The sequence below is a fragment of the Equus asinus genome, chromosome 8 (assembly GCF_041296235.1).
Source record: "Equus asinus isolate D_3611 breed Donkey chromosome 8, EquAss-T2T_v2, whole genome shotgun sequence".
In the NCBI taxonomy this organism is placed as follows: Eukaryota; Metazoa; Chordata; class Mammalia; order Perissodactyla; family Equidae; genus Equus; species Equus asinus.
Window position 1 is genome coordinate 43,749,563 of NC_091797.1, and position 15,490 is coordinate 43,765,052.

Here is a 15,490-nt window from a genome sequence, read left to right on the forward strand (position 1 = left end):
CTGCAGTTGTATGACCTTCAGAGCACAAAGTTGGAAGAGAAATTTCTCCTGCTTTTTCCATCTGATGGAGAGAAAGAGTCACTTCTGGAGTAATATAACTATCTTCCCCACTCATTTTGGTCAAAGGACCAAGAAAGCCCAACAAAATACAGAACTGACTTCAACATCCTCAGCAAATATTGGTCGAGTCTTCAAATCCTTATCTAGCAGTTTACTTTGTGTTGTTTATTAGTGCACTTGAGATATCCTTTGTTCTTATCAACATAACATTAGGTCAGGTCAACTGTGAAAATATGAGAAAATCCTGCCTCCTCTGAGGTTTGAACTCAGGAGCTTCAGATTATGAGACTGGCACACTACAGCCTGCACCAAGAAGGCAGCTGGTAGAGCTTGTTCACATTTATGTAGAAACGTGAAATATATTCTCCAAAGACTGCAGCTTTATCAGTTCTCTACTTTTAAAGAATACAATCGGTACTACTTGTAAATCACTCCATATAAGCCGCTGCTGCACCTGAAAGGATTTCACATCCAAGAGTGCTGATATCCACTCCTTTCTGGTAGTCACCCAATAACATGACCATCTGGGCTGTGGGACTGGGGAGAATTGAGACTGTCTTTTTCGCTCTTGTGTTCCAATGATCTAGTTTTCCCTGCCCTCAGAGATCTCAGTTGATCTTATAGCTTCCACGGTCTTCTTCGTTGAAAAGAAACATAGGAAGTGTCCAGTTAACACGTATTAGTTCACTGACTGACTGAATGAATGAATGAATGAATGAGTTAATAAATAGTCCTCAAATTTGTCTACAGATCATATTTCCGTCTTACACTGTATCTCTATTTGCATCTGCAGGACTGGAGACATTTTCCCTACGAAAACCACAAACTGAACTTAATAAAAGTCTTCCTGGATTTTTTTAGCCTCATGTGACATTAATTATACTGAGAGATTTGTGGAGATTATCTCATATAGTACAATTGAATTTTGGCAACAAAACTAAGTATCATAGTCTGCATTTTCCAGTGTAGTGGAGGACCAGATATATTAAATAATATGCCTAAGGTCCCAGAGCTGCAAAGTGGCAAAGCTTGAACTGAGAAGCAGATTTTTAGATTCCAAAAGGTGAGCTGCTTCTCTGTTCTAGCTCATGATCTCTCTGCCTATTTTTCTCTACAATAGTCCACTCGTCCACACACCAAATATCTAATTCCCAACGTCCTCTAGGCTGGCCTTTTGGGCTTAGACTTCCAAGTCAACTTTGACTCGTTCTCCTTCAAACACCACATCCATGACTTGCCAAATACAGAACAGTGTTCTTGAGAAATCTTTTGAATCTATCATTTCCTTTCCATTCATTCAGTACATATTCATTGGAATGCTGCTCTGTGCCAGGCACTGCAGTAGGCTCAGGTGATTCGGAAGGAATCTGACGGCCTCCGACCTCAAAAGATAAATAAGGACAAAGGACAATCCACCTCCAGTTTCACCACTTTCAGTCTCCCTGGGATTTATAGCTAAATATCTCTTTCTAAAATGTCAGCTTCATTAATATCACTCGTATGCACTCTGACCAGTCTTGATTTCTTAGTTGTGATATGATTTTGTTTTTCTCTCAATCTTTGGCCCTTCTTTCTACTACATCATGATTTTGCTCTATAACATCATTTAGATCCATGGGTGAATTTTATTTCGTTCCTCAATATGTTTTCCCATTTGTTATCTATTAGATCTATAAATTAATGAGAGAGGAGTATTGACATCTGCCACTGTAATTGTGGATTTTTCTATTTTTCTTTTCAGGTTTATCAGCTTTTGTTTATGAGTTTTGGACCTCTGCGGCCAGAGGCATACACATTTAGGACAGTTACATCTCTTTGGTGAATAATTATATAACATCTCTCTTTATGTGTGGAAATTTCCTTTGCTTTGAAATCTACCTTGCCTAATATTAACATGTCCTATTCAGTTTTTATTCTTAGTGCTTGAGACATTTAACTTCCCCATTCTTTTACTTTTACTCCACCTAAACCACTATATACAGAGTATTTGAGGTTAGTTTCTTATATTCAGCATGTATTTGAGCCTTGGTTTATTTTAATACATTCTGACAACGTCTATTATGTAATTCATGTGTTTAGACCATTTACATTTGATGTTATTTGAATATGTTTGTACAGATATCTATCATTTTATACTTTGCTTATGGTTTGTCTCTTCTGTTTTTCATTCTTCGATTTCTGTTTTCCTACTTCTTTTTGGCTTTTTAAAACATATTTAATACTCTTTAATAATTTATCTGTTGTGTTTTTTACTATATCTATTTGTATGGTTATTTGTCTAGGTAACTTATGGCAAACAGTATATGTATTCCCATATACATACTTAACATTTTACAGTCTATTTTAGAATCAATATTATACTATTCAAGTTGAATATAGAAAACTCATCAACATTTAGTTCTCTTTACCCTGACTCCTTTGTGTTATGTATATAGTATATCAGATACAATGAAAATTAAGCCAACGTTATACTTTTTGCTTTCCATCATTAAGCATACTCTAAAGAACTCCAGGGAATAAGTCTGTTATGTTTACCCAGATGTTTCCTATTCTGCTATTGTTCCTTCATTCTTGAAGTTCCAAATTTCCTTCTGTTAGCATTTTTCTTCAGCCTAAAATCTTTGCTAATTCTTTTTCAGTAGTTCTACCACTGAAATTTTTCAATCTACCTTCAAATGAGATTATGTTTTATTTCATCTTTATCTCTGAAGGATATTTTTGTTATACATAAAATTTTTGATTGACAATTATTTTAGTTCAACATTTAAAAAATATTCTTCCATTTCTTTCTATGGTTTCTGATAAGAAATCCACAAACATATAAATTCTAGTTTCTCATTTCCCTTTGGTAGCTTTCAAAATTTTTATTTTCTTTAATTTTTGGCAGTTTGATTGTGATGTCTGGATGTGGATTTCTTTGGGGTTATCCTGCTTGAGCTTTGCTGAACTTCTTGAATCTGGTTTGTATGTTTAGCACATTCTAAGACTATGCCAAATTTATGGCAAAGCTGCAGAAGGACACATGGAGAAAAACTGCAATTTGGTATGCCTCACACTTTGGGGATCACAACTCCCCTGAAGAAAGAGAATGAATTATAAAATGATAGATCTATATACTGAACTTTGGTGGAGCCATCGTTAGCCCTGTCTTGTCCATGCCCATATATATCAAAATCCAAAGAAATGGCCAAATTTCTATTGCATTCAAATTGTTTGCTATTTTCTCATGTTCTTCAAGGGTTCAGAAGATTTGAGGTTGCTCCCAGAGAACCAAGGTCAAAAATACCAAAGTGTGGAAAACGTAGGCATTGACCCCACTACCTCTCACATGCTAAGCAAGTGCTCTACCACCTGAGCTAATTCCCCACTCCCTGCTGCATCTTTTTCCCTACTGCCTTCTTAGCCTTTTTTGTTTCTTTCTTTCTCCTTCAGTTTTTTAGTGTACCAGTCTCCATTCTTTTATCCACTCTTCTAGGTGGCACAAAATACAGGAATGTCAAGACTCTTAATACAAATCCAGGACACCGCTAAGGGTGCATATTCTCAAAGATGACCCGGGGCAAGAGCGTGGTGGCTACCTATTCCTCTGTGAGGGAAAGGAGGACAAAGGCGCCTGGGAAAACTCTAGCGCCAACACTATTTTCCTATTTCAAATTTTCTAAGACGGACGAGAACATGTTCCAGTCGGAAAGACTTATCCAGAATGGCCTCGCTAACGCAGCACAGCAATCTCCGGATGACTATCTGTTTTTAAAAATAAAACCCCAAGAGACATGAGTCAGATTATCACTAGTTCTTTTTATGTGGGGCCTCCTAGAAGAAGGAAGTGGGGTGATTTCTCCTGATTGGCAAGAAAGCACTGCATATTTCCGCTCAGTTTGGAGCCAAGGACCTCTTGCATGTTAGGCGAGTATGATTAACACTGCACTACAGAAACTCATGCCTTGAACTGTCTCTAGAGAAACATGTTCCTTTCTTAGGAAGGCATGTTGTTTAGCGAGTCTATATGCACACCATATGAGAACAGCAAAAAATACAAAATATTACTGACAAGAGCCATAGGAAATGTGAGGTGAGATCATATCTGACTGAAGGAATAAAAAATGGACATTGAGGGGTACAGATGAGAAGTGAACATGGGATAGAGTCAACATAGGATGTAGAAATTCCTGTTTTAAGAAATAGACCTGTTCAGTTGGAGTGATGTGTGTGTGTGTGCCCACATGAGTGCCTGCATGCCTATGTGTGTCTGTGTGTAAAATAGACATGGATGTAAATAGTAATTTAAAAGCCTAGACACATGGAAGTATGTTGGGGAGAATATTGTGGAGGCTTAAGAACCTTTGAAAAAATTCCAGGCAAATGGCTTACATAACCAAAGTAAAATTTTCAGGAAGAGTTTTAGTTTTGCGTGCCAAGAGTTTGTAAATGAATAAACCAGAATTGGAGAGAAAAGAAGTTATAAAGATACTAAAGGATTGAGTTGTATCCTGTTAGCTCCTGAGATTAGTAGTAGCATGAGTCTTTCTGCATCTCCAGTGCACAGTTCACAGTCTGGCACAGGATGCATCTTCCGTAAACATCATAGAATGGATAAAGGAATAGACGAATGAGAAGAAAGAGAAAGATTCTGGAGAGATTGCGCAGGAAAAGTCCACAGCATTTGTCTAGAGACTGACTGTAGAGATTTTAGGGAGAAAAAGGAATGCAAGGCACTTAGAAGTCTTGATCCTGTGCGGCAGCTACAGAAGAGATTTTTGGATTAATAAAGGAAAGAAGAAAGGAAGAATAAAGCCACTCATTTATAAGTATTTGTTATATGACTGATTGAAGGAATAGACTGGCATGGAGAAAAACAGATGGTGAGACTATGAACTTGGTCAAAAGAAAAGCTCATATTTTTAATTTAGAAAAAATCAGCTTTCTGTATCTGGTTTTCTCCTTACAGCCTTTTTTCAGTCCCTCTGAACTTCAGTTTCATCTGTAAAATGGGAAGAATGATATTTAAGTTAGCTGCAAGGCTAAATCAAACAACTTGCATAAAATTAATAAAGTCTTAGACAATTTCTAGCATGTGGTGTTCAAAGAGTCCTTGTGTGTGGAGTATTATTTGCCTTTCAGGAAACTGCTCTCAAGATCTGATAGAAAATTTAGCGAAGGTCCAGAAAATTTCTCACCTGCTGACTGGCTCATTTAGTTTGTAGAAACAGGCTTCAGAAACACAAAAAGAAAAGTGGAGGAATAGAACATATTCATTGCAAATAAGATGTGATTTTCCAGGCAAAATGGCTTTATCCAAGGATCCAAGTAGAGTACTTATGTCTGGATTCTTTGTTCATTCCTTTTTAATCTTTCTTAGGTTACACTCCAAGTCCCCAGTTGTTGTCATCCTTCTCTCACAGGCTTGGAGAGATGGCAATGAAAAGAAAGAATCTCCCATGAACCACTGTGGTGATTTCTCCAGCCTGCAGATGCCTCCTTTCATCCAGCTTTAAGGAAAATCAGTGGCACAGTCGGATCTTAAGAGAGCAAGCTATGGACAACCTAAACTTCGAAAATCCATTTCCAGGGGTGATTTTGGTAAGCTGTAAATAAGAAATGAAGCAGCACATCATCTCCTTCCACTCCATAAGAGAAAGTCAAGGAGGCGAAATTGAAATCTTACAACCCATGATCAGATATATCACCCTTTTGTCACTGGCACCACAAAGAATAGAATGTTTTCAATGATAATTTATCCTGAATGAGCTACTGCTCTGTCTACACTGTCACCATGCTGGATGTGTCTACTGCCTCTTCTTCCTTCCTCCAGCTTCCAGCCTCACAGAATGTTAAAGATTTCTGCTCTATCCCATGTAAGGATCCTCACAAGCACTTTAGTCAAATCCTCTAGTCCTCTCCATCCTGGCACTCTCTTGAAGAAGAAGATAAAGGACCATTTTAGGGCTTCACTGTTAGAGAACAGAAACTGAAAATTAAGGATCCATGAATAGGAAAATGGTTCAAAGAAAATGCATGCAAAAGGAACCAGGCTTTGAACTCCGTTCTAGTTTTCATCCAACGTTCAAATGACTATCAGCTGTGACTGGGTTATCAGGGAAATCCTAAACATTTGTGGTCCTTACACCTTTATCTTTTGTTCCCTAATTTTAAAATAGAAAATTCTGTTTGGTAAAAAATAAAAATTATACATTATAAATAAATTGCCATTGATCAGTAAAATTCAAACATTGGATAAGGAAAGAAAGAGAGAAATAAATTGGCCAATGCAGTGATTAATATTTTGCAAGCATGATAGGATGGTTTGTTTTTATCTTTTTATGTTTATTTTATTTTATTTACTTGCTGCAAAAGATTTGCTCTGAGCTAACATCTGTTGCCAATCTTCCTCTTTATTGTTTTTCTACCCAATGTCCCAGTATATAGTTGTATATTTTAGTTGTAAGTCCTTCTAGTTCTTCTGTGAGCTGTTACAATAACATGGCTACTGGCAGACAAGTAGTGTGGTTCCAGGCCCGGGAACCAAACCCAGACCGCTGAAGCGGAGAGCACCAAACTTTAACTGCTAGGCCATCAGGGCTGGCTCAATACAATGGTTTATTGAGATATTAATTTGTATTTCATCTGCCTATTCCCTATCCTTACCTATTACCTGCATTTCAAGTTAGAAACCATATTTTATGGATTAACTCTAGGCAGTGAAGATATAGTGAGGTCAAAACAGTGATTTGAGTCTGAAGAATCTAATATTCTAGGAGAGAGAGAAAATTTAAAAAGGAAAACTTCATAAGACACTTTCTGGATCACATAGTGTTAATGAGGAAGATGGAAAAAGTTGATGCGGTAGATACTGAGTATATGGCTTTAGCCAGGGAGGTGGTCTCTGTAGCCCAGTGACATTTAATTTGGGGACTGAGTGTCAATAATTAGACACCTTACTAAATATGGGTCAAGATTAGAAGAGATATTATTCAAGAGCTGGCAGCTGAAGAAAGGGCCTTTGTAGACAGCTGGAATACTAACCCACACAGAGACCTGTTACTAGATGTCAAGAGCAGAGCAAAATGTAGGAAAATTTTTATCTTATTTCAAGACCATGCACCAGTTGCCTAAGCAAATGTTGGGTTTGCTGAGGGACCACCCATTCACAGAGTCTCCAAGAGCATCATCCATAGGACTCTTTGCATCTGAAGGTGTTTTAGCTCAGGTTGAAGGAGAAGAAAGTCTTTCAGTGAAGAGTGAAATGCAAGGACCGTTCCACAGCTCAGCATGGCAGAATCACGACCCTCTTTCTCTTCATATTTTTGGGCCTTATCAGGTTCTGATCACAAATGGGGATGAAATATATATCCAACATTACTTGCTGGGATTTTTTCCAAAATTTAGTCAGATTTTAGCAGCCTCTGCAAAGAGGAAAAATTCTATCTTGGGTTCTATGTGTGAAAATTAAACACCACATGGTTGTTTCATAATTTTGCAGATACCTCTGAAGGTTTTGATCTGCACTGTCATTGCAGGCACTGTGATATTTGGTTCCCAGAAGATGGATAAAGAATCTCCTTAAGGAATAACCTCACAAAGATCTTACTTTTATTCTTGTTTCATGAGTTTTCTTTAAGAATTCCCCTTCCTTCACAATATTTTTTTTATGACAATCTGGGACTTTAGCATCTCCTTCAAGACTCATGCATCTCTGAGATGTCAGATCCCCAAATTGTCTTGTACATCTCTTCTCTCTAGGTGTCCCCCAGCAGCCTTCCTTGTTTATTCCCAGGCTAAAGATAACAGAAATCTTAATTACAAAGTAGTGGAGAGGCTTTTTTTTTTTTTTCCACCGGGGTCTCTCTGTTCAGAAAATGGTGGACGCTCTAGGGGTCAGAATCCCTTTTCAGTCTAACTCTCCATCAGAAATTTTGAGATTCTGAGTCAGAAATAATGGGAAAAGGCTTTCCTCCACCATGAAAGACATGACAAGTTTCCTTTCTTTTTTGAGGTCAATAGACGACATCGCTGGTGCATATACCTTTCAACTTGTGGATATGAAGCCAAGTTGTTTCTCTCTACAATGGACATTCTGGTCAGATTCACTGCTTAACCACTTTGACCTCCTGAGCACTCACCTGTGTGCTGAGACTGCTATATGTTCAGATTATGCTCTCCTATAGCAGGGCTTTCTACTTTTCCCAGAAAACTTTCAATTTTTCTAACTTGTTTGAGGTTCTTTTCTTACACAGGTACTATGTAAAACCTTAGAGGGAAGGTTATTTTTTCCTATAACATAGCCATGGTGGATTCTAACCTCTATCTGTAAACATTCTTCATGTTTCTAATGAGCAGCTATGACACAAGCTCAGTGTGAGGGGCCAGCATTCCACACAGAAAAGACAACCAGAATAGCGGCTAATGCTTACTACTCTGTTCCTATTACACTGACTAGAGCTGTCTAGGTACTGAGAATCCACCTAGAGAATCCCTCACTTCTCATTTTCCATATGAAGACACATGTGAAAGTTTTATCAGGTATCACTGTTCATGCAATTAAGCCCACCTGCCTTACGTGCAAAAAGCCCTCTTAACCCATATTCGCCTTCATAGGTAAAAATTACTCTAGTGACAGGATTAGAAAAAACCTCTGGGCACAAGGAACTCATCAAGAGAGAAGGAAAAAGGGACTACTAGGTATCTTCAAGGTGACAACTGTCCTGACCCTTGCCTTGGAAGTTGAACGTGCCACCTCCACACTCCAGACCTCCTTTACTGCCCAATGATTACCTCACAGTAAACATTATCACCTAGCTTATTATGCATTTTTCTTATTTGCTTCTTGTCTGTTTCTCCCACTGCTTTCAACTGGGATTTAGCTCCATGAGGAAGTGAGTTTTGTGTTTTCATCAATCTTGAGTCACTGCACCCAGAACACTCCATTAATAAGATATATACAGAAGGAATGTTGTGTTGGACGATTAAAAGAATCAACGATTTTGCACTTCTTCCATCGCTTTACTGTTTGGGCAACCATTAGAGAACAAAGTTGGAAGAGAAATTTCTCCTGATTCTTCCCTCTGATGGAGAGAAAGAGCAAAAATATAGTATAGCTTGTAGATTCTGACTAACGTAAATTTCTTTTCCACTCATCTTATTCAAAGACCCAGGAAGCCCAACAAAGTACGAACCAGATTTCATCATCCTCAGGAAATATTGCATGAACCTTCAAATCTTTATCTGACACTTTTGCTAATTTTACTTTTTGTTTCTTTTTTTAGTAACTTGACCTATGCTTTCTTTTTACCAAGATAACATTATGCCCGGCCACTGTGAAAACACAGGAAAAAAACTTCTGCCCTCTCTGAGGCTCGAACTCAGGACCTTCAGATTATGAGACTGACACGCTGCCAACTGCGCTAAGAGGGCAACCTGTTCAATTCCTTCATATTTACAGGAAAATATGAAATTTTATTTCCCAAACACCCGTGCTTTATCAATTTCCAGTTTTTGAAGAATGCAAGCAATTGTCCTTCAAAATAATTCAATATAAGCCACCGATGCACATGAAGAATTTTACCCCCAAGTCCACGCCTTTTCTGTATCCACTCAAGGACAGGACCATCTGGGCTGCGGGACTAGGGACAATAGTGCTTGTCTTTTTTGCTCTTGTGTTCTAAAAATGTGTTTTTTCCTATTGATAGAGATCTCAGTTGATTTCACAGCTTCCATGGTCTCCTTTGTTGAAAAGAAAGATAGGAAGCGCCCAGTGAGTACGTGTTAGTTCACTGACTGCCTGCCTGAATGAATGAATGAATAAATGTGCAATTAAACAGTCCTCAAATTTGTCTACAGTCCATACTTCTGTCTTACTCTATATCTCTATTTGTATCTACAGGACTGGAGACATTTTCCCTACAAGAACCACAAACTCAACTTAACAAAAGTCTCCTTGGATTTTTTTAGGCTTCTGTGCCATTAATTATACTAAGAGATGTGTGGAGACTATTTCATATACTCCAGTTGAATTTTAGCAACATAATCTACACTTTCCAGTATAATGGAGTGTCAGATACATTAAGTGAGGTTCCTAAGGTCCCAGAGGTGCTGGGTAGCAAAGCCTGAATTGAGAACCAGATTTTTAGATTCCAAATCATGAGCTCTTTCCCTGCTCTAGTTCATGATCTCTCTGCCTTTTCTTCTCCACAGTAGCCTACTCGGCCATATACCAAATATCTAATTTCCAACCTCTTCTGTGTCCATCTTTTGGAGTTAGACTTCCAAGCCAACCTTGACTTATTATCCTCCTTCAAACACCACATCTATTACTTGCCAAATACTGAACAATGTTCTTGTGCAACTCTTGAATCTGTCATTTCCTTTCCCTTCATTCAGTACATATTCATTGGAGAGCTGCTCTGTGCCAGGCATTGCAGTAGGCTCATGTGATTCAGAAGGAATCTGATGGCCCCAGACCTCAAGAGATGGAAGGATAAATATGGACAATTGACCTACTTCCAGTTCACCACTTCCAGTCTCCCTGGAATTTACACCTAAGCACCTCTTTCTAAAATATTAGTTTCATTCATGTCACTCTTCTGCACTCTGACCATTCTGGATTTCTTAGTTGTGATATGATCTTCTTTTCTCTCAAGGTTTGCCCTTTCTTTCTAGCTACATTGTGATTTGGCTCTATAAGGTCAATTAGATCCATAGATGGGTGCCGTTGTTTAGTTCTTCAATGTTTTCCCGCTTGTTATCTACTGGATCTATAAACTAATCAGAGGAGTGTTAACATATACACCTGTAATTGTGGAGTTTTCTCTTCTTATTTTCAGATTTACCAGCTTTTTAAAATGAGTTTTAAGGCTCTATGTCCAGAGACATACATTTTTAGGGTAGTTATTTCTTTGGTGAGTTGGAACCTTATAATTATGTACCATTTCTATTTGTATGTGGAAATTTGCTTTGCTTTGAAATCTACTTTGTCTGATATTAATCTATCCCTTTCAGGTTCTTCTGTTTAATGCTTGTGTGGAGTATTTTTTCCCGTTCTTTATTTTCAATTTTATGTAACTTTTAATCTCACATATGACTATACTTGAAGTCAGTTTCTTATAGTCAGTCTATTTATTTTTAATACATTCTGACAATTCCTGATGATTAATTGATGTGTTTAGATTATTTATATTAATATTATTATTGATAAGTTTGCATGTAGATTTACTATTTAATCATTTATTAGTAGTTTGTTCCCCTTGTTTTTCATTCTTCATTGTTCTCTTCCTACCTTCTTTTGGCTTAATTAAGCATTGTTTGTAGGTTGTCTGGTGATTACTATATACATACTCAATCTTTCACAGCGTACTTAAAATCAATAAATTATCATTCATGTTTAATATAGAAACCTCATCACCATTTAATCCCTTTACCATAACCCCTTTATGTTATGTGTACAGTACTTCTAGATACAATGAAATTCCATCAGACAATGTCACAATTTTCACTTTCAATCATCAAACATATTTTATAGAGAGAAGACTAGTAGTCCATCATATTCCCAGATATTGCCTATCTCTCCTATTGTTCCTTTGTCCATGGTATTCTAAGTTTTCTTCTGGTATCAGTTTACTTGTCTAGATAACAGACTTACTAACTCTTTTCTAGTACTTCTACTAGCAATGGATCCTCTCTGTTTACCTTTAAATGAGAATGCATTTCTTTCACCCTTGTCTCAAGGCCATTTACTATATTTAGCATTCTGGGTTAACAGGTCTTTTCTTTCAGCATTTAATAAATGTTACATCGTTTCTTTATGGCCCCCAGGGATTCTGATGAGAAATTCACAATCATTCAGACTGTAGTTTCCCTTTCATTTTCCTCTGACTGTTTTCAAGAATTTTTTTTCCTTTGCTTCCAGCAATCGAATTGTGATATGCCTGAGTGTGGATTTATTTGGGTTTATCCTGCTTGAGGATTGCTGAAATTCTTGAACCTGGTTTATATCTGTGCCAGATGTGGAAAGTTTTCAGCCATTAATAATTCAAATGTTAGCTTTTTTTTTTTTCCTTTTTCAAGGGTCTCTTTCTTCTCTTCTTTGGGTCTCCAACGATGCGAATATAAGATGTTTGTTATTTTCCTATTTGTCTCTGAGGCTCTTTCCATCTTTAAAAATACACTTTCCCTCTGTCATTTAGGCTGTGTAGTTAGTATTGTTCGATCTTCACATTTACTAACTTTTTCTCTGTCATCTCTTTCTGTTATTCAGGCAATCTGGTGTTGTGGTTTATAATTTGGGTTAATACATTTTTTAAGTTCTGAAGTTTCAGTTTGGATATATAGCTTTCCATTATTTGCTAAGACTTTCTCATATTCCATTCATATAAAGAGTTCATGTCCCTAATTCTTGGCGCATTTAATGATCGTAGTTTTAAAGTATTTGTCAGATGATTACAACATCTGTGTCATCTCACTATTGGTATCTGTTGATTCTCTTTTTCAAGTGAATTAAGGTTTTCTTGATATTTCACATGCTGAATAATTTTGGATTATATCCTGGCTATCTTTGTATTATGTTATAAGGCTTTGTGTCATTCAAATCATATGGAGAATATTGCCATTTTTGTTTTTGCAGACACTTGACTGCCTTGTGTCAAGTTTCAAATACTGACCAGCCTTCCTTCTATGGTTTCAAAGTCCCTTGCATCTTCAAAGCTTTTACAATATTTTTTGGGATCTCTAGAGTGTGTGCAACCCAGAGGTGAGTGTGGACTTGGGCAGTGGGCTAACACTTACTTCACTTTCCAAAGTCTATGGTATGTTGTTTAGAGTCAGAGCCACTTCTTCACAATTCGCAGGTCTGTGCAGGAGTCCACAAACAACCTTATGTATTTGCTTTCCACAGTGTCTTCTCCACTACCTTCTTGCTTTCTGGGGCTGGGTGTTTCAGCCCATTGAAACCGACAAGACAACTGGGGCTATATTTACCCTACTCTGTCCTGTACTTCTCAGACCTGTGTCGCCTTTAGGGCCGAACTGCAGGAGAAAGAAGGAGAAAAAGAGTAATGGAGTATGTTCCTTGGAATCACAACTTCTCTCAAGAAACAGAAAACAATAAACTGAGAGTAGAGCTCCATACTGAAGGCCAGTAAGAGTCAGAGCAACTCTAATTGCCTATATGTCATAAACGAAAGAAGCGTCCAATTTCCTACTGAGTTCAAGGTATTTAATATTTTGTCGTTTCTTTCAATAGTTTGGAAGATTTGAGGTTGTCACCTGGAGCTCCGAAATGAAAAATAATGAAAATTGGAGAATGTGGGCATCGATCCCACCACCTCTCACATGCTAAGCGAGCGCTCTACCACCTGAGCTAATTCCCCACTGCCTGCCCACGTCATTTACTCCTCCTATTTTTCAGCGCACTCGTCTGCACTTTATTCACTGTTTTGGGCGGCACAAAGTACAGGAAACGTCAAGGCAGTTAATGGGAAACCGGGACTGCACTAACGGAGCACTTTCTCAAAGATGACCTGGGTCAAGAGCGCGGTGGCTACCTATTCCTCTTCGAGGAGAAGGAGAAGAAAGTGGCCATGGGAAAACTAGCACCGACACCATTTCCCATTTCAATTTTAGGGACAGAAGAGAACACGTGCCAGTTGGGAGGATTCACCCGGAACCTTCTGTCTAACACAGGCGCAGCTATCTCGGAATGATTATCAGTTTCTTCAAAACAAAACAAAAAATAGTTCCCACTGCTCTAACTCTACTCCAGGTACTGTGAATCCGCCCAGAGAATCCTACAGTTCTCATTTTCCACATAAGGAAACTTGTGAAGGATTTACTACCCAAGTCTTCAAGTAACACCATTTATCCAACTAACTCAACCAGTCCTTTGTGCAAAAAGCTCTCATAACCCCCCGTTGCCCTAATTGATAAAAATTGCTTTAGTGATGGTGTTAGAAAAACTTTGGGCACAAGGATTTCAGTAAGAGGAGGAAGGAGAGACTAAATAACATCTTCAAGGTGACAATTTTCCTGATTAATCCGTTGAGAGCTAAACACGCCACCTCCACCCTCCTGACCCCCTTTACTGCCTAATGATTATTCCACAGTAAACATTATCGCCTAGCTTACCATGTATTTTTCTTATTTGCTTTTTGTCTGTTTCCTCCCAGTTCCCCCGACTGGGACATAGCTCCACAAGGGAGGGACTTTTGTGTTTTTTTCACTCTTGAATCACTCCTCCTAAAACAGTCCCAGACAGCGCATGTACTCAAGAAAGACTTGTTAGATGAATAAGTGAATGAATGACTTTCACTTCCTTCACCCCACAATTGTAGATTAGGTGACAAAACATGAAATTGGAAGAGAAATTCCCCCTACTCCCTTCATCAGGTGGAGAGGAAGATCAATGATATAATATAGCTTGTAGTTTCCAGTGTAGTCTAAATTTCTTCACCACTCATTTTGTCAAACCCCAGGAGATGATTTAACCATTCTCAGTGGGGATAGGGCCACACTACAAATGGTTTACTGATGGGGGGAGGGGTGTTGATTGTTTCTATCTTTTGCTTTTTTTTTTTTTTTTTGGCTGCTTTAACTCTGTGTTCCATTTTCAATGTCCTCTCCCTCTTTTTTTTTTCAGTGTGCTACGTAACCAACGTGATGTTAGACATGAACCCTCTCAAAGATTGGAGCTCCAAACCTTATGAGATTGATATGCTGCCAGCTTCACTAACAGAGGAATCCTTTCTGATGTGATCATATTCAAAGTAAAACATCAAATTTTATTCTCCAAGTGCAGCTGCTTTATCCTTTTCCAGCATTTAAAGGACACTATCAATGCTACTTGAAAATCACTCCATATGAGCCAATGCTGCCCAGGAAGGATTTCACACCCAGGAAGGGTGGAGTTCACATCTTTCCAGTATTCACTCAGCAGTCCGACGCTCTGGGCTGCTGGGCCTGGGACAAGTGTACCTGTCTTTTGCTGCTTTTTTCTCCTCTTATGTTCCTATGAGCTGCGTTTTCCCTCAGAGCTCACAGTAACTCTTACACTTTTCATGATACTCTATTCAAAAGAAACATAGGTGGTGCCCAGTTCACAGTGACTGGGCACAGTGGCTGACTAGTGAATAAATAGTTCTTAAATTTGTCTCCAGTCCTTAATTTTCTCTCTTACTCTATATCTCTATTTGCATCTACATAACTAGAGAAGTTCACTCTACAAAAAACACAACTGAGCTTATACTAAAAGTCTCCTTGTTTTTTCAGCCTTATGTACTATTAATTATACAAGAGATTATTTCATATAGTCCAATTGAACTTTGGAAGCAGAACTATGTATTATAATCTGCACTTTCCAGATATGATGGAGGTTAAGATATGTTAAGCAATGTTCCTAAGGTCCCAGAGTTGCTAAGTGGGAAAGCCTGAATAGAGAAGCAGA

At 38.1% G+C, this 15,490-nt stretch overlaps 2 non-coding genes across 2 annotated transcripts; both read right to left on the bottom strand.

The window, feature by feature from the left end:
* Positions 1–9,398: 9,398 nt before the first annotated feature.
* Positions 9,399–9,471, bottom strand: TRNAM-CAU (transfer RNA methionine (anticodon CAU)). Its single transcript has one exon. It is a non-coding gene; the product is annotated as a tRNA-Met (tRNA).
* Positions 9,472–13,348: 3,877 nt separating this feature from the next.
* Positions 13,349–13,421, bottom strand: TRNAA-AGC (transfer RNA alanine (anticodon AGC)). The gene has a single exon. It is a non-coding gene; the product is annotated as a tRNA-Ala (tRNA).
* Positions 13,422–15,490: the final 2,069 nt, after the last annotated feature.